Genomic DNA, 19,490 nt, shown 5'->3' on the forward strand with positions numbered 1-19,490 from the left:
AGCCTATGGATTCTCTCTCGAACTCAAGATAGCAGATGACACAAACACAGCAGGGGATTGACAAATGCTTATCACTACTTCTCACTAACTTTCTTAAAACATGTCAACATTGGCCTTCCCTGGAGATCTTAGTCAAGGCATTGTGTTAAAAGAGAACATTCACAGATCTGAGTTCATAGAGGATTCAGAGTTTAATGGAATTTAGTGAGCTGAATTCCTCAGTGAGCTGAGTTCCTTTTTTGTCACTCCATGTGAGATTTGGAGCTCTTAGGGGTCAAGATGTCAAGGCCCTTGGCCTCTCCTCGTAAAAATGTCTTCTTGTAGAAATGGTTCAGGCTAAATAACTATCCTAAAGCACTGACTAATTTTCTTTGCACTTTTTTTGTGATCCTGCAGAATCATGGAAATCCCTGAGCATAGGCAGAGGAACAGTTATTATTGGTATTGAAGACACCAGTGAAAAGGAATGAGTTATAGAAGGGTCTGCGATCTTGGAATAGTAGAATTGATCAGCAGACTGATGGAAGGATAAAGAGGCTGGGGAGGGAGAGATGTTAAAGGCACTTAGAGAAAGGGAAAGTGAAATGGCAAGAAGAGTCTTGGGGCCAAATTACCTTCTAGGAACAGAGATGAGGCAGAGGGAAATAGCCTGTAAGATGATGAAGGCTCATATGAGTGAAAACAAGAAAAACACCTACTCCTTGCCACTATCACTTCTATGGATCTAGAGGTGGGCAAGAAGAGATCCTCCAGACTTTTATTCCACTCAGAACTAAAAGCAAAGAGGTGCATGAAGGGGACAGAAAGGAAGGAAGGGGGGCTTTGCCATTAGATCAGAAATAGAAACATCTGAAACTTTCCACTGCAAAATCTTGGCAGGATTAGACCCTCGTGGGACCTTAAAGGAATCTCAATTTAACTGGCCTGCATAGTGCAAGGGTGTGGTGTGCTTGGAAGAGCTTGCAGTCTCGGGAGAGAAACGTGACCATGGAAAGTGTCTTTCCTATGTGAGAGCTGAAGATGGAATATTCCTTTTTTTTTTCTCCTTGTAAACTACTTTGGACTTGCTGGAAACTTATGAGCACAGTGAAACCTGTCTCGAGGTCTGCTCTTCACCTTGACCAAGTCCCACCCTGTCAATGATGACTTTACCTTGTTTTGAGTTTCCAGGGAGAATATATTTTCAACGCCAAGCAATCAATTTTTATGGGTCTCTGCCTGGAATTTAAGTTTAGAGTTAGATTCTTTACACTAAGGAGAGTTTATTGGCCAAAGTTAGACCCAAGTCATAACCAATGGATTAGTCAATGCAACAGTTCCAAACTGATGACCACAAGGGGCAATTGACCAGGATTTTCCAGAACTCCATTAGAGCTTGAGGCTCACCCAAAAGGAAGTGGATGATGAAATACTGCTGGACCAATTTGTCTGGGGCCCCTGGGGTTTTGTATTTGAAGGATTAGCTCCAGCCTCAAAATCTGCTCTAGCCAGAAATGTTGAGGCCCAAGGGGGAGGATTTTGGGGGTCACATTCCTAAAAACATATTACTTATCCCACCTTTTGGCAGATGACTAAATTTATTTTAGAAGGAGACAGAGCCTTTCATTCCACAATGCTTCTTTGACTCTCCCAACCTTCCTAACAGAGGCCATAGTCACAGTTTTACAGAAGTGTTAGATCATTTTTGAGAGCAGTTTTTCTTGCAAAGATATGGCACAAAAGAATTGCCTGCTTGAAGTGGGAGTAGTAAGTACTGGGAGGGTAAAAAAGGAGAGACTGGAAATCTGAAAGCCGAATGACTGACCTTACAGTTTTGCTAAGGATGACTAGCCCTATCAAATGGGAATTTTAGGAAAATTTATCTCAAGGCAATGGTAAGATTCTTCTTCAAGCAGCTAGTACTCTCAGCTATCTGACATGTCAGCACTGTGCATATGGGAAGTACTCAAAGGGCTGCAGATATATTGCAGGCAAGTTGTAGTATTTCTGACTTAGCAGTTCTTTTGACCTTCCCTGAAAGCTTAATGACCCACAGAATATTTTTTTCTGTCAAAAATGCCAATTTCTGATCAGCCTGGTTTGATCAGATGTTCCTCTTTCCAAATTACTGAATTATATCCAACGATCCATAGATTATTCAAAACCACTATCTATTTTGGTAAGTTCTCTTGTGCCTAGTGGAGACATTGCCAGGATTGTACACAAAGACAGTTGCTAATTAAAGAGACATGTTAGCATTGCCTTTGAGAGGGAAAAGGATGACAACAAAGAAAAACCGATCTCCAGCATCAGGGTCTAGCACATGCTGAATCTCTTGGGGTGTCATTTATCTGAACTCCTCTTCAGCCTTCGCAGGGAAGATTTGCTGCTGCAGCTGGGCAGTGGCCTTGCTCTGTAGCGGAACAGCAGTCACACAATCAAGATGCAAACTTGAAAGAGGTCTGAAGCTTCTTCTTCTTCTTCTTCAAGTAGATACCACAGCCACCTTCATTATTATCTTTCTAGCTTGTTTGATCAAAAAAGGTTTGGTTGATTTTCATTTCAGCAGAGCTGGGGTGGACCAACAACTGGAGGCAGAGTAGTAGCAGATGGCCAGTCACAGAGTTCAGATGGGTGCAGGGGAAATCTCAGTGTGTTTGCAGCATTTTTACACTGTGTGGAGTGCTTGTGTGGAGGAACATACGCTAAAGGCAGTGAGACTTATGTACTCCTTTTCAAGTAACACACTCAGTCTGTGGCACCCCACTAATAGACTTTAAGTGGCCAGCGTTGCAGGAGGATGTGCCATTGCCAAAAGCCCATCGCCAGCTCCCAGAGAATATTTGGCACTCCTGCATCATCGCTTTTGTTAACTTGTAAACAGTCCTGAACTGTTAACTAAACTAAACTGTAGTAGCAACATGAAAAGGAGATGGAGGTAAATAGCCAGGAGGATTTTAGGTTAAATACATACCTCATCACCAGCAATGCTTCTTCCTGTCCTTTCAGTAACACTGCCTTTAATCTGGTGGTATGATTGGTTCAAGGATAAATTGATTTGAGAAATAAATTCAAGATGAAACAGTCTAGATTGTAGCCCTTGAGGTAGCTGATCCCAAAAAATCTCACATGCAGCTGAAGCTCAAATTTCAGTGATTAGTTTAATAAACATTGGGAAGTGTAAACATTTGGGAATAAAGAACTAGGCTAAAAAGTGTGTGTCATATTTTTATTGGAATAAAACAACATTATGATTGCATTGAAGGAAAACTCTTCAAACAAAGGAACAAAAAATCATCTACAAGCTCTCTAACACAGGAGCTATTTTCACTTTTAGATTTCCCTTTCTAGTCTGCATGCAAATGTATACACTTTTTTTTACATAGTTGCAACTGAAATAAACATAGACTTTACAGTCAGGCGTTTTTCTCATAGCATCATATCCTAAACACTGTCAATGTCTCCACATAATCTTAATAGTCTTTTTCAAGGTTTCATTTGATTTTTTTGTAATCACATAAAATCATTATGATTATGATTTTTATTTTTTTGAAACGGAGTCGCGCTCTGTTGTCCAGGCTGGAGTGCAGTGGCACAATTTCAGCTCGCTGCAAGCTCTGCCTCCTGGGTTCACGCCATTCTCCTGCCTCAGCCTCCCAAGTAAGTGGGACTACAGGCACCTGCCACCACGCCCGGCTAATTTTTTGTGTTTTCAGTAGAGACGGGGTTTCACCGTGTTAGCCAGGATGGTCTTGATCTCCTGACCTCGTGATCCGCCCACCTCGGGCTCCCAAAGTGCTGGGATTATAGCTGTTAGCCACCGTGCCCGGCCTATTATGATTATTATAAGGTTATGATTATTGTAGAAAATTGGGAAAATACAGAAAATAATAAATCAAGCAATAAATCATGAAAAGAGACCTATAGTTTCACTATCAAAAGGCAGCTATTAAAAGGATATTGGTCTATTTCCTTGTAGTCTTTTTACAATCAATGTATTTTTCTTTACATAATTGACCTTATACTGTATATATATGTATCCAGCCTTGATTTATTAACATTGTGTAACAAGCATTTCCCAATGCCCTTATGAATAAACATGCTTTAGGAGGACTGCATCATTTTCTATTTTTTGGACGTTCCATTATGTTAGATTGTTTTGATATTTCCCTAATATCAATGATGTTGAACTGCTGTAACAAATAGACTGCCTAAAATGTAACGGTTAACATTAGAGAGCAATTTGTTTCTCTCTCAAGTAATGGCATGAAATCCGAGTCAGGTCGTGATTCTTCCTAACACATTCACTAAAAAATGCAGATTTATTTTTGTCTTCTTTTTTAAAAATTTAACTTTTATTTAAAGTTCAGGGATACACGTGCAGGTTTGTTATGTAGGTAAATTTGTGTCCTGGGGATTTGTTGTACAGATTATTTCGCCACCCAGGTATTAAGCCTAGTACTCAATAGTTATTTTTTTCTGAACCTTTCCTTTCTCCCACCTTCCACCCTGAGGTAGACCCCAGTGCATGTTTTTCCTCTCTATGTGTCCTTGTGTTCTAAACACTTAGCTCCAACTTATAAGTGAGAACATGCGATATTTGGTTTTCTGTTCCTGCATCAGTTTGCTAAGGATAATGGCCTCCAGCTCCATCCATGTTCTTGCAAAGGACATGATCTCATTCATTTTTTTGTGGCTGCATAGTATTCCATGGTGTATTTGTGCCACATTTTCCTTATCCAGTCTATCATTGATGGGCATTTAGATTGGCTCCACATCTTTGCTATTGTGAATAGTGCTACAGTGTACATACGCATGCATGTGTCTTTATAACAGAAAGATTTATATTTCTTTGGGTAATACCCAGGAATAGAGTTGCTGGGTTGAATGGTATTTCTACCTTTAGGTCTTTGAGGAATCACCACACTGTCTTCCACAATGGTTGAACTAATTTACACTCCCACCAACAGTGTATAAGCATTCCTTTTTTCTCTGCAACCTCATCAGCATCTGTTATTTTTTTAACTTTTTAATAATAGCCATTCTGACTGGTGTGAGATGGATCTCAATGTTTTTGATTTGCATTTCTCTAATGATCAGTGATGTTGAGCTTTTCTTCATATGATTGTTGGCCATATAAATGTCTTCTTTTGAAAGTGTCTGTGTTCTTTGCCCATTTTTTAGTGGGACTGTTTGGTTTTTCCTTGTAAATTTGTTTAAGTAACTTACAGATGCTGAATGTTGGACCTTTTCAGAGGCATAGTTTGCAAACATTTGCTCCCATTCTGTAGGTTGTCTGTTTACTTGGTTGATGGTTTCTCTGATGTGCAGAAGCTCTTTGGTTTAATTAGATTCATTTGTTAATTTTTGCTTTTGTTGCAATTGCTTTTGGCATCTTCATCACAAAATCTATGCCAGTTCCTGTTCCTATGTCCAGAATGGTATTGCCTAGGTTGTCTTCCAGGGTTTTCATAGTTTGGAGTTTTACATTTAAGTCCTTAATCCATATTGTGTTGATTTTTGTATATGGTGTAAGGAACAGGTCCAGTTTCAATCTTCTGCACATGACTACCCAGTTATCCCAGGACCATTTATTGAATAGGGAATTCTTTTCCCATTGCTTGTTTTTCTCAGGTTTATCAAAGATCAGATGGTTGTAGGTGTGTGGTCTTATTTCTGAGCTCTCTATTCTGTTCCATTTGTCTATGTGTCAGTGGTTTTTTTTTTTTTTTTTTTTTTTTTTTCAGAACCATGCTGTTTTGGTTACTATAGCCCTGTACTATAGTTTGACGTTAAGTAGTGTGATACCTCCAGCTTTATTCTTCTTGCTTAGGATCACTTTAACTGTTCGGGCTGTTTTTGGGGTTCCATATGAATTTTAAAATACCTTTTCTAGTTCTGTGAAAAATGTCAATGGTAGTTTAATAGGAATATCCTTGAATCTATAAATAGCTTTGAGCAGTATGGTCATTTTAACAATGTTGACTCTTCCTCTCCATGAGCATGGAGTGTTTTTCCATTTGTTTGTGTCATCTCTGATTTTTTTGGGGGGGTGCAGTATTTTGTAGTTCTCCTGTAGAGATCTTTCACCTTTCTGGTTACCTGTATTCCTAAGTATTTAATTATTTTTGTGGCAGTTGTGAATGGGAGTTCATTCCTGATTTAGCTCTTGGCTTGATAGTTGATGGTGTATAGGAATGTTAGTGATTTTCGCACATTCGTTTTGTATCCTGAGACTTTGCCGAAGTTGTTTATCAGCTTAAGAAGTTTTAGGGCTGAGACTATGGGGTTTTCTAGATATAAGCATGTTATCTGCAAACAGGGATAGTTTGATTTCCTCTCTTCCTATTTGGATGCCCTTTATTTCTTTCCCTTGACTGACTGCTTTGGCCAGGACTTCCAGTAGTATGTTGCAACCCAATCCAAGAAAGCTAAAAATCGTTTCTGTCTTCTACCAGCCCTGCTGCAAGTGATGTCACTTGAACATACGTGCTTAGAATCACAGGAAAAGGAAATAGAGCAGGGTGGAGGTACGCCCAGGGATCTGGCCCAGGAGAGATGCACCCTTTTGCTTGCATTTCTTAATCATACAGCCATACACAAGAAAATGAAGCTTGAAACTGTAGTATAGCTGGACAGCCATGTCCCTGGCAGGTCTATTGCTATGGGGGAAAGAGAAAAGAGATATTGGGAGACAGCTAGTAGTCTCTGCCATAAACATTTTTGTGCAGAAATATTTGTTTGTATGTTAGTGTTTTTTCCTTAGGATATATTCTTAGAAAGAGTGACTAAATATTATTCTTTTTAAACCACAACTGCTTCACTATTGCTCTGTTATTTTCAATTCATCTCTCGGCTAACCTGAATGTCCTAAACAGTTTCTTTCAAGAAGAATCCATGATTAATATATTTTCTGAGCCCTTGCATATTTGAGAAACTTTTTGTACCTTCTCATTTGAAAGGCAATTTCTCTAAGTATAGAATTCTTGACTTACAAACTTTTCCCCTTAATACTTCATAGCTATACCTCCATTGCCTTCAACAAATATTTATTGAGCACCTACATATGCCAACAATTACTATAGGTGTTGGGAATACAGCTGTTGACAAAGCAGGCAAAAAGCCTTTGCCCTCTCAGAGGGACTAGTGGGCTGTGCTAGATTTTCTCTGCTCCCAAACCTGAGCCATTCTCTGCCTACTGTGGGCCTTGAAAGACTGACTCCTGAAGACTACGTTCCCCAGCCTCCCTTCATGGCTGATTTTCAATATTTCTTTCAATGGGTGGCACTAGCAGAAGATTGGAGGGCAAAAGGAGAGAGAAGCTGAGGTATTTCTTATCTGCTCCCTTCCTATTTCTGTATCTTATCTCTGACAGCTGCATACCTCCAGAAGTATAGTGTCTTCCAGATGGCTCTCTTCCACAGTTCCATTTTTCTCATTAAAATAATCTGAATCTGATTCTGTTCATTTTCATGATCCTACCACTGGTGTAATGATTAGGATCACAGCAGGAGAAAGATGGCATACTCAGATGGTTTAACTAGGGATAGTTTAATGGCAAGACTATTTATAGAGTTATGGGCAGAGTTAAAGAATCCATAGAGGATAGTGTGATGCCCAAGCATAGCAATAGTAGGAAGCTGTTACTACTGGTAGGCCTGGAAGCACAAGAGGAGTGGTTACTAGAACCAAGTGAGACCTACAGTTGTTCAAGAGGGCCAACTAGATAGGTACCGTCATGATAGGTAGAAAAACACAATCATTACCCAAGCTATAGCCTGGCCGAGGAGAGGAGAATGTTTGAGGGAAAGTAAGTGCCCTGACCTTACTTTCCTCCTACCTCAGATGTCCTACCATTATCTTCCATTTGCCAAACCCAACTGGAAACTAAAAACCAAGGACACTTCACATGAAGCAGTCTGTGTAGATCATCCTCCCAGGATACTGCTAGGAAGTCAGGAGATGGATCTGGGGGGGGAAACAGACAGTATGAAGCAAAATGGGTTAATATTTACATGTAATGTTGCAATTTAGTTTGGAGTTTGTTTATTTTATTTTATTTTTTTGTGATTGACAAATAATTATATATATTTATGGAGTACAATAATGATGGCTTCATATAAGTATACATTGTGGAATGATTAAGTCAAGCTAGTTAACATATTCATCACCTTACCTACTTATTATTTTTTGATGAAAACATTTAAAATATACTCTTTTAGCAATTTTTTTTGAGATGGAGTTTTGCTCTTGTTACCCAGGCTGGAGTGCAATGGCACAATTGCCTCTCACCGCAACCTCCGCCTCCCAGATTCAAGCAATTCTCCTCCCTCAGCCTCCGGAGTAGCTGTGATTGCAGGCATGTGCCACCACGCCCAGCTAATTTTGTATTTTTAGTAGACACAGGGTTTCTCCATGTTGGTCAGGCTGGTCTTGAACTCCCAACCTCAGGTGATCTGCCCACCTCGGCCTCCCAAAGTGCTGGGATTACAGGCATGAGCTGCTGCGCCTGGCCTCTTTTAGCAATTTCGAAATACAGAATACATTATTATTAATTATGGTCACCATTATGTGCAATAGATCACTAAAAGTTATTCCTTCTATCCAGCTGAAATTTTGTACCTTTTGACTAACATCTCCCCTTTTCCCATTCCCCTCCCCTAGACCCTGGTAACTACCATTTTACTCTCTACTTCTATGAGTTCAACATTTTTAGATTCCACATGTAAGCAAGATCATGCAGTATTTATCTTTCTGTGCCTGGCTAATTTCACCTTAACATAATATTCTCCAACTCATCCCTGTTGTTGCAAAATGACAGAATTTCCTTCTTTTTAAAGGTGGTACAGTATTTCATTATATATGTATATCACGTTTTGTTTATCCATTCATCCATTAATGGACACTTAGGCTGCTTCCATATCTTGGCTATTATGAATAAAGCTGCCATGAACATGAAAGTACAGATATCTCTTTGACACTAATTGTAATTCCTTTGAATATATACCCAGAAGTGGGACTGCTGGATCATATGGTAATTCTATTTTTAGTTTTTCAGTGAACTTCAACACTGTTTTCCATAATGGCTATACTAATTTACATTCTCCCCAACACTGTACAAAGGTTTCCTTTTCTCTGCATCTTTTTTTTTAACACTTATTATCTTTCTTCTTTCTGTTAATAGCCATTCTATCAGGTGTGAGGTGATATCTCATTATGGTTTTAATTTGCATTTCTCTGATAGTTAGTGAGGTTGAGCATTTTTTCATATATCTGTTGGCCATTCATATGTTTTCTTTTGAGAAATGTCTTTTTACGTGCTTTGCCCATTTTTAAATTGGATTGTTTTCTTGCTATTAAGTTGTTTAAGTTCCTTACGTATTTGAGTATTAGTCCCTTGTCAATGTATGGTTGGCAAATATGTTCTCCCATTCTGTAGGCTGCCTGTGTTTTCAATCTGTTAATTTATTTCCTTTGCTGTACAGAAGCTTTTTAGTTTGATGCAATCCCATTTGTCTATTTTTGCTTTTGTTGTCTGTGCTTTTGGGGTCATATCTAAGAAATTATTGCCTAGACAAACGTTTTCTTTTAGTAGTTTCCTATGTTTTAGTTTAGTAGTTTCACAGTTTCAGGTCTTATATTTAAGCCCTTAATCCATTTTGGGTTGATTTTTGTATATGGTTTGTGTTAAGGGTCCAATTTTATTCTTTGGCATGTGAATATCCAGTTTTCCCATTACCATTTATTGAAGAAACCATCCTTTCCCCATTGTTTATTCTTGGTACCTTTATTTAAAGTAAATTGAGCATAAATTAATGGGCTTATTCTGGGCTTTCTATCCTGGTCCACTGGTTGATGTGTCATTTAAATGTCAGATTGCCCACACTAGTAACTTCTATTTGATATAGGACTGGAAGTCCTAGCAGAGTGATCAGGCAAGAAAAAAAAAATAAAATGCATCCATATAGGAAAGGAAAAAGTGAAATTGTCTCTGTTTGTTTATAACATGATTTTATATATAGGAAACCCTGAAGACTCCAGCCGAAAAACAAAACAAAACAAAACTGTTAGAATAAACAAATTCAGTAAAGTTTCAGGATACAAAATCAACATACAAAAACCAATAACATTTCTATACACTAATGACAAACTATCTTAAAAAGAAATAAAGAAAACAATCCCATTTATAATAGCATCAAAAAATACTTAGGAGTAAATTTAACCAGAGGTGAAAATCTGTCTTAGTCTTCTTTCTGTTGCATATAACAGAGCACCTAAGGCTTTACTCTGTGCTGCTGCTGGCACTGTGAACAGATGCAAACAATGAAACTCCATAGCCCACTCCCATTGGTACCTGATCCCAGCCGACAGGGAGGAACCCTGCTGTGCTGCTGTGGCAGCTGCCACATGCAAGCGAACACAGATCTCGCTGCCGCTGCCCTAATGAAGCACTTTGGCCAGCAACACCAAACAGAGTGTTGTGGCCAGCAGACCAGGAACACCTTAGCCCCTCCAGTGCAGCAGATTCCTAAACTCAAGGGACCAGAAAACAAAGCCAGGGGCCTGGTATCCGCCCTGCCCCCAGAGTTAAAGCACACAGCCCAGGATTGCTGAGCTAAGCCTTGGCCCCCTAAAACCTTCCAGAAACAAAGCCAGTTGACTGAATGCACCTCATACCACAGTAGAACTCCCAAGGGCATCAAAGAAGATAAAAGCAAAAACAAAACAAAACAAAAACCATCCAAAAGATGGCAACTTCAAAGACTGAAGGACCATTAACTTACACAGATAAGAAAGAACCAGCGCAAGAAGTCTGGAAACTCAAAAAGCCAGAGTGTCTTCTCACTTCCAAATGCTCACACTGGGTCCCCAGTAGTAGTTCTTAACCAGGCTGATGACAGAAATAGAATTTAAAATGTGGATAGAAGTGAAGATCACTGAGATTCAGCAGACAGTTGAAACCCAATCCAAGAAATGTAGGGAATACAATAAAATGATCAAGGAGATGAAAGATGAAATGGTCATTTTAAGAAAGAACCAAACTGATCTGATAGGGCTGGAAAACTCACTATGGGAATTTCATAATATAATTGCAAGTATTAACAGCAGAACTGACAAAACTGAAGAAAGAATCTCAGAGCTTGAAGACCAGTTCTCTGAAATAACTCAGTCAGACAAAAATAAAGAAAAAATATTGAAGAATAAACAAAGCTTCCAAAAAATGTGGGAGTATGTAATAAGACCAAATCTACAACTCATTGGCATCCTTGAGAGAGAGCGAGAAACCAAGCAACTTGGAAAACACATTTGAAAATATCATCTGTGAAAATCTTCCCAACCTCACCATAGAGGCCAACATTCAAATTCAGGAAATGCTGAGAACCCCTGCAAGATGCTAAATAAGATGACCATCCCCAAGACACACAGTCGTCAGATTCTGCATGGTTGAAATGAAAGAGAAAATGCTAAAAGCAGTTTGAAAGAAGGGGCAAGTCACTTACAAAGGGAACCCCATTGGGCTAACAGCAAACTTGTCAGCAGAAACTCTTAAAGCCAGAAGAAATTGGGGACCTATATTCAACATTCTTAAAGAAAACAGTTTTCAACTAAGAATTTCATATCCAGCCAAGCTAAGCTTCATTAAGTGAAGGAGAAATATGATACTTTTCAGGCAAGCAAATGCTAAGGGAATTCATTACTACCAGACATGCCTTACAAGAAGTCCTTAAGGGAGTGCTAAATATGGAAAGGAAAGACCATTACTGGCCACCACAAAAATACACTTAAGTACATAGACCAGTGACACTATAAAGTAACCACATGATCAAGTCTGCATAATAACAAGCTAACAACATGATGACAGGATCAAATTCGCACATATCAAATATTAACCTTGAATGTAAATTGGCTAAATACCCCAATTAAAGGGCACATAGTGGCAAGTTAGATAAAGCAGCAGTACACAGCAGTATGCTGTCTTCAAGAGACCCATCTCACATGCAACAACACCCATTGGCTCAAAGTAAAAGGATGGAGAAAAATCTACAAGTAGATGGAAAACAGAAAAAAGGCAGGGGCTGCTATGCCAATTTCACATAAAACAGACTTTCAGTCAATTATGATTTTAAAAAAGAGAAAGTTGGATATTACATCATAAAGTAAAGGGTTCAATTCAAAAAGAAGATCTAACTATCCTGAATGTATTTGCACCCAACACAGGAACATCTAGATTCATAAAGCAAGTTCTTAGAGACTTATGAAGAGACTTAGATAACTAGATGAATAGTAGGAGACTTCAACACCCCATTGACAGTATTAGACAGATCACCAAAGAAGAAAACTAGAAGATATTCGGGACCTGAACTCAATACTTGATCATCGTACAAGATCTCAAGTTAGTAAGCTAACATCACAACTAAAAGAACTAGAGAACCAAGAGTAAACAAATCCCAAAGCTAGCAGAAGACAAGAAATAACCCAAATCAGAGCTGAACTGAAGGAAATTGAGACACAAAAAAACATTTGAAAGATCAATGAATCCAGGACCTAGTTTTTCGAAAAAAATAATAAAATAGATAGACCACTAGGTAGACTAACGAAGAAGAGAAAAGAGAACATTCAAAAAACACAATGAGAAATGACAGGGTAGCCAAGCGCAGTGGCTCACGCCTATAATTCCAGCACTTCTGGAGGCCAAGGTGGGTGGATCACCTGAGGTCAGGATTTTGAGACTAGCCTGGCCAACATGGTGAAGCTCCATCTCTACTAAAAAATACAAAAATTAGCCAGGTGTGGTAGCACGCACCTGTAATCTCAGCTACTCTGGAGGCTAAGGCAGGAGAATCACTTGAATCCAAGAGGCAGAGGTTGCAGTGAGCTGAGATTGTGCCACTGCACTCCAGCCTGGGAGACTGAGCAAGACTCCGTCTCAAAAAAGAAAAAAAAAAAATGAAATGACAGGGCAATATTACCATTGACCCCACAGAAATACAAACAACCAGCAGAGAATATTATGAACACTTCTATGCACATAATCTAGAAAATCTAGAAGAAATGCATAAATTCCTGGGCACATACACCCTCCCAAGATCGAACAAGGAAGGGGAAAGGGTCAGGAATAATAACTAACAGGTACTAGGCTTAATACCTGGTGGTGGAATAACCTTTACAACAAACCCCCACGATGCTAGTTTACCTAGGTAGCAAATCTGCACATGTATCCTTGAACTTAAACATTAAAAAAAAGAAAGAAGGAATAAGAAAATGGGCAGGAATTACCAAGGATGTTTTGGAAAAGAGGAAAAATGGGAGATGACTCTCCCTACCAGATATCAAAATATGGCATACATTTACAATAATTAAAACAGTGTGAATATGGCTTAGGAATGTAATAGGCTACTGACAAAACAGAGAAGAATTTCAAAATAGACTCATTTAAAAAATTGGAATTTACCATGTGGTAAGTGTGACATTTTATATCAGTGGAACATGATGAATTCTTCAGTAAAAGATGTTGAGACAAAAATTAATAATTTAACACAGTTAGTTCTCTATCATAATCTAAGGTAAATTCCAGATGGATTTGAGAAATGAACATAAAATATCAAGTCTTAGACTAAAATACAAGAAAATGAAGGCTTGATAAGCATGATGCTAAAGGAAACCTAGAAACCGTAAAGGAAAACCATAATGGGAAACAGTAACATATTCAACAACATAAAATACAAAACTAAAAACAAAAACGTAAAAAACCTCTGAACACCACCACCAACAACAAAAAGTCACTAAAAGCTAGGTCTCAAACTGGTGGCTCATATATGCAACACAGTTTTTTCTGCACAGAGCTTTAAATATTTTTTTGTATTTAAAACTGTTGTGTGGACATTTTTTTGCCTTATTCTTTATTGTCTTGAACCTAGTGAGCATTACAAAATTAAATTACCTTCCTGACTCTTATAATTGTTTGAATTTGTGACATGTGCAACAAACGAAAACACAAGAAACAGACTGGAAAAATATTTACAATATATGTAAAAGACAATGAACATTCATAATATACCAAGTGCTTCTACATATCAATAAGAAGGTGACAAAAAACTCATTCAATAAATAAACAAAGCTATGATTAGGCAATTCATTGAAGAAATACTAATGACTAATAAGTATATGAAAAGATGCTATTTTTCACTTGTAATCAAAAGAATTCAAAATGAAACAAAAATAAGATATATATATTTCCCATTAGGTTAGGAAAAATTAAAAAGATTGATAAAATGTAGAATTGGTTTGTGTGTGTGGGAAACTGATAATGTTATACATATTGGTGGGAATGTAAATCCATATGGCCATGTTGTTGGGTAATTTGGCTCTACTCCGTCAAACTTTAAAATGCAAATATACTTTGATGTAGCAAATTCACTTATAAAAATGCTTGTACATCTTAACAAGGAGACTTATACAAGGATGTTTATAGTTTTAAAAGATTGTAAACAACTCAATGTCCATCTGTAGTGAAAGGGTTATATACATTATCATATCTTTTTGCTATGAAATACTACTCAGAAGCAGGAACAAAATGAGATAGGCCTGTTTCTACTGACATAGAGAAATCGCTAAGATATTTTTTAGTTTAAAAAAGGCAAGTCACATAAAATGTATAGAGTAAAATCCAATTTTTATAAAGATAAAACATCTCAAACTATGTGTTTGCAAATGCATAGGAAAAAATTTGGAAGAATGTACATAAGACTGTCAGCCTTGAGGTTGCTTCTGGGGAGTAGTATAGAACAGAGAGTGTCAACTATACTTCTGTATAGAAGTATTCATGTATTACTTGAGTAATTAAAAAACATTAAAAAAAGAGTGAAAGTAAGGAAGTGGATTTAAAAGTTTCTCACGTTTGAGATGTGAAAATGCAGATGGGAGAGACAGGAAGTACAGGAAATGAATGTATGGTAAGGTGAGTAACATTCTAAGTACTCTGACACTATGTATTTTTTAGAAAGCCAGTAATGCTTCAATTCAGAAGTTTGTGCAGGATCTTATATTAGTTAGAATTCAATCAGGAGGGCAGTTTTATGGTATGAGAGATTTTTTTAAAGAATTAGACCTCTTACAATTGTGAGAGGAACATATTGCAGGAGGAAAATAAAGGTCTACAAAGAGGAGTTCAAAGATCACTAGAAAGGTCACTAATCAGCTCCCATGAGGTTGAAAGAGTTGGAGCTTACAGGAAATTCTGGAAGCTAGGCATATCAGGCTGCTAACATTAGGTCATGAAGCAGGGATGATGTAGAAAATGATGCAAGATTTTTGGCTTTCTATGGTGTTACTGCTTCTGCGAGGTTGCAGTGAAGCATCTGGTGGTGGGCCTGGGGTTGCTGTTGGTCAGCAGGACTAATAGGAAGAAAAGCTAAAGATGGAGCAGGAAAAAGTGAAGAGAAACTGGAACCTGTCTACACTTCTGTTTCTGTCTCTCAATACTTATAACTAAAGATGGCATTTTTTAGTGTAATGGCTACTGCTTTACAAATCTTGTACAACCTCACTTTTGGCCAACTACAAGCAAGTACCATCCAGGGAAGAGGATTGTGGGAAATGTAGTTCCTAGTGTACTAAAGTTTACAAGAGAACATACTAGGAAAGTCTTTATTCAGTAACCACTGAAAGCTAATAGGGGCACTGTATAAGCTGAAAAATATGACTGTGTATTCATACTGAAGCTGGATTGAAAAGAACATATATCCCCTGAACTTACAATAAAAGTAGAATGAAAAAGAAAATAAAATGATTTAAAAAATGCAGATTGTTAAAAAAAAAAAAAAAAGAAGTCTTAAATTTGTAGCCTTCTTTGAAAGCTGGGCCAGATTATAAGCCCCTTTGGTCTGGCTTTGTGAAGATCTGGGCTACAAAGTTGTTCCAAAGCTCAAGGATTAGCAAGAAGTGATCCATAATGGTAATTCATTCATGTCATTCAGTCAGCGAATATTTATTGGAGTCCCTACTATGTGACTGGTGCTGGCTAGTGCTGGGGATATAGAATGAGCAAAACTAGGCATGGTCTCTGCCCTTCATAGTTTCCATTCCCATTCTGATTCTAGTGGTTGAATCACAAATGGGGCGGTACATTTATAAGCAAATGTAAATATTGTAATTTTGGTAAGTGCAATGAATGAGCATGTTACAATGGGATTGGGGGGAGATTTGGGAAGTCAGGGAAGAGCTATTTGAGCTAAGATAGAAGGAAAAGTAGGAGTTTAGATTATAGGCTATGCTGGTGATCATAGTGGGAAGAAAAGTTCAAGGTGCAATTTTCCATGAGAAAATTGCATAGATCTCTACTGAACAGAAGCTGAGAATGAGAACTGGGAGTTTGTGATGGTTGGTAACTGCAGCTCAATGGCAGTTTGTACTGAATGGGTCAGTAGGCTATCCTGCAGAGGGTACTCATTGTCTCAACAGCAAGTTTTGGTTGGGTTGGCAATTGAGTTTTTCGGTTCAAGAATTAGCTGAGGGTGACAGCCTCCTACCTACAGTTCCATGGGAGCTCAGAATGGCTCCCTCTCCTGTGATGGGGGATTTAGATGTAGGTCAAAGCCCAGCCATTTCTACCTTTTTGGCAAGCCAAGAAGTTCTAGAGTGGCAGATGTGATACTGCCTGGTAAAGCATATACAAAGTGTATGCTAGCAAAGTTTCCTGTCCAATATTAACTTGAGGAATTCTTAGGGGGCAGGTGGGGCAAGATCTCCAGCTACATCACCAATGTCACATAAAAATATGCATGTTCTTGACCCTAGTTGGGTGACAGGATGTCATTGAAACCATGGGTTCTAGGCAAAGTGATATCAAGCCCTCAGTCTCTGATAGGGAGTTTGGATGAAGGATGAGTTGGGATCCATGGAGCCAGGGTAAATGTAGAGTTGTGAAAACCAAAAATATGAGCAGAGCTAAAACTTGTGCAGGAAAGCCAAGTTTCCAAAGCTAGGAAGGGAGTCTTGAAAGTCACCAAAGGCCCAGAGTCAGGTATGGATATATATGTACTAATTCAGAAGCCTGGCACCCATGAGGTGATAGTGAATTTCAGAGAAATAGTGGCTAAGTATAGCAGCAGTGGTGGTGGTGGGCATGTCTGCAGCACCTGTCTAGAAAGACAGGTGCTGGCCACTAGGTGGTCTTTCCTCATTGGTGGTGAGGTCAGGTGTTTGTGGAGCATTTAGTTAGAAATGTCTTTGCTATTTAATGTGTATCTGCAAATTCTTAGTTGCTGATGTGGGAAGAGATAAGGAGCTAGCTAGATTGTAAATCAACTATTTTATTGTGCAAACTGTTTAGTTCAGCTGATTTTGTTTTGATAGAAATACCTTCTCAAGGAAGGCAGTGGGGTGGTGACTTCCTTACATCATTCTGGCCATGCTTCTTATCTCATAGTTGACCATCATTTTGAATAACTCCAGATATACCTTTGGGCTGTAGTAAAACTTGCGAGCCATTGACATATTTGCAGTATTTGAACCTGTGGAGTAGATAAGATTTCTTAGAGACCAAACAAAGAGTGAGAAGAGGAGAAGCCAAGGAAAGGATACTGAAGGATATCAACATTTTTTAATGGTTCATTCACTGTGCTAAGTACTTTACATGCATTATCTCATTCAATTCCTATAGTAGCCCTAGGAGGTAAGTATTATTATTCCCATTTTACACATGAGCAAACTGGGGTTTATGATTACACAGCCATGGTGGCAGAGCTGGTAGTCTAACCCAAGTTCTGAGTCCAGAACCTGTGCTCTTAATTGCTAAGATCTAACAAGGAGCTTGCTGTAAGCAGGGACCAGAGAGCCTCTTAATAGCAGTTTCTTCTGAGAGAGAGGGTGCTCAGGGGAAGAACCAGATGACTGGACCAAAATGACTTGCTGGATCAAGCAGGTCTGAAAACAAGGAAAAGGGATTTGAAATGGGTTTATGAGAGGCAGCGTCTGGGCACACACCAAAGACAGTTGCTGATACCTAAAATGGACTTGTTTTTGGATGGGGTGGGTTTGTTGCATGAATTGTCTTGACTTGCTTTTCTGGATACAATGCCTGGTGCATAGCAGGGTGCCCTGGCTTCAAGAGCCAAGTATGAAATGAATGGTTCCTGGATGTTGGAAATATTTGGTAATGTCAAACTAGCTTAGTTGGAATGTTATGAGATTATTCCCTTGGGGCAGGGCCCTGAAGGGGAAGAACTGAGAACCTAGCTGGGAGAGACCTGAACTTTCTCCAGCCTCAGGGTATACGGTCATCTTTGCTCTGTAAATGGCTCTTACCAAATAAAAACGAGGTAGGAAGGCTTCTCAGGAGCTTGGTTTTATGAAAGAGATCAAACTGCAGTTTTCTATTATCTCTCCCAGCAGGCAAGAAGCCACATACCTCCTGGGAGCCTAGAACAACAAACAGCAAACCTGACTTTCTCTAAAGAAGAAAAACCGCCTTGATATGTAGCTAGCAACTGTGGTTCAGACAAAGTGAATAAGACCTATTCCTACTTTATTTTCTTCAAAACACACATGACTACATGATAACACATTTTAGATTAATTTGTTGTCTCTTACCCCCCACCACCCCGCCTTCAACTTTCAACTGCCCTACTAGACATTCTTTTTTTTTTTTTTTTTTTTTTGAGACAGAGTCTTGCTCTGCCACCCAACCTGGAGTGCAGTGGCACGATCTCGGCTCACAGCAACCTCCGCCTCCCGGGTGCAAACAGTTCTCCTGCCTCAGCCTCCCCAGAAGCTGGGATTACAGGTGCCCGCTACCATGTCCGGCTAATTTTTGTATTTTTAGTAGAGACAGGGTTTCACCATGTTGAGGCCAGGCTGGTCTCAAACTCCTGACCTCAGGCAATCTGCTCACCTCTGCCTCCCAAAGTGCTGGGATTACAGGCATAAGTCACTGCGCCCGGCCTTAGACATTCTTTATGGTGGCAGGAACTTTATCTTGTTCACTTCTATGGTACTATGCCTAGAACAGTGCCTGGCACATCATAGGTCTTCAATAAATATCTGTTGAATGTATGAAGACAAAGATAGATGGATCATGGAGGAGGGGGAAGAGAGGCCCATACCCGTAGAGATACTTATGAGAAAGTGAAGAATAGTTGTTAAAAACACAGACTCTTGAGTCAGACTGCTTGGCTTGAAATTCTATGCAACTTTGGGCAAGTTAGTTAACTTGTGTCTCAATTTCATCATTTGGAAATGGGATATTATTTCATCATGCTGTTGAAAAGATGGAGTTAGCTAATAGGTGTAAAGCACTTAGAATAGTGCCTGGCATATAATTAAAAGCTAAATAAATGTTTGCTATAATAATAACTATTATTATTTTGTTTTAAAATTTTTTGTTAAATTGATTATTTCTTTTCTAAAATTTGTATTTCAGGTTTAGAGGTACATGTGCAGGTTTGTTATATAGGTAAAATTTGTATTTCAGGTTTAGAGGTACATGTGCAGGTTTGTTATATAGGTAAAAT

Source organism: Mandrillus leucophaeus, unplaced genomic scaffold (assembly GCF_000951045.1).
Source record: "Mandrillus leucophaeus isolate KB7577 unplaced genomic scaffold, Mleu.le_1.0 Scaffold311, whole genome shotgun sequence".
NCBI classification, from domain to species: Eukaryota; Metazoa; Chordata; class Mammalia; order Primates; family Cercopithecidae; genus Mandrillus; species Mandrillus leucophaeus.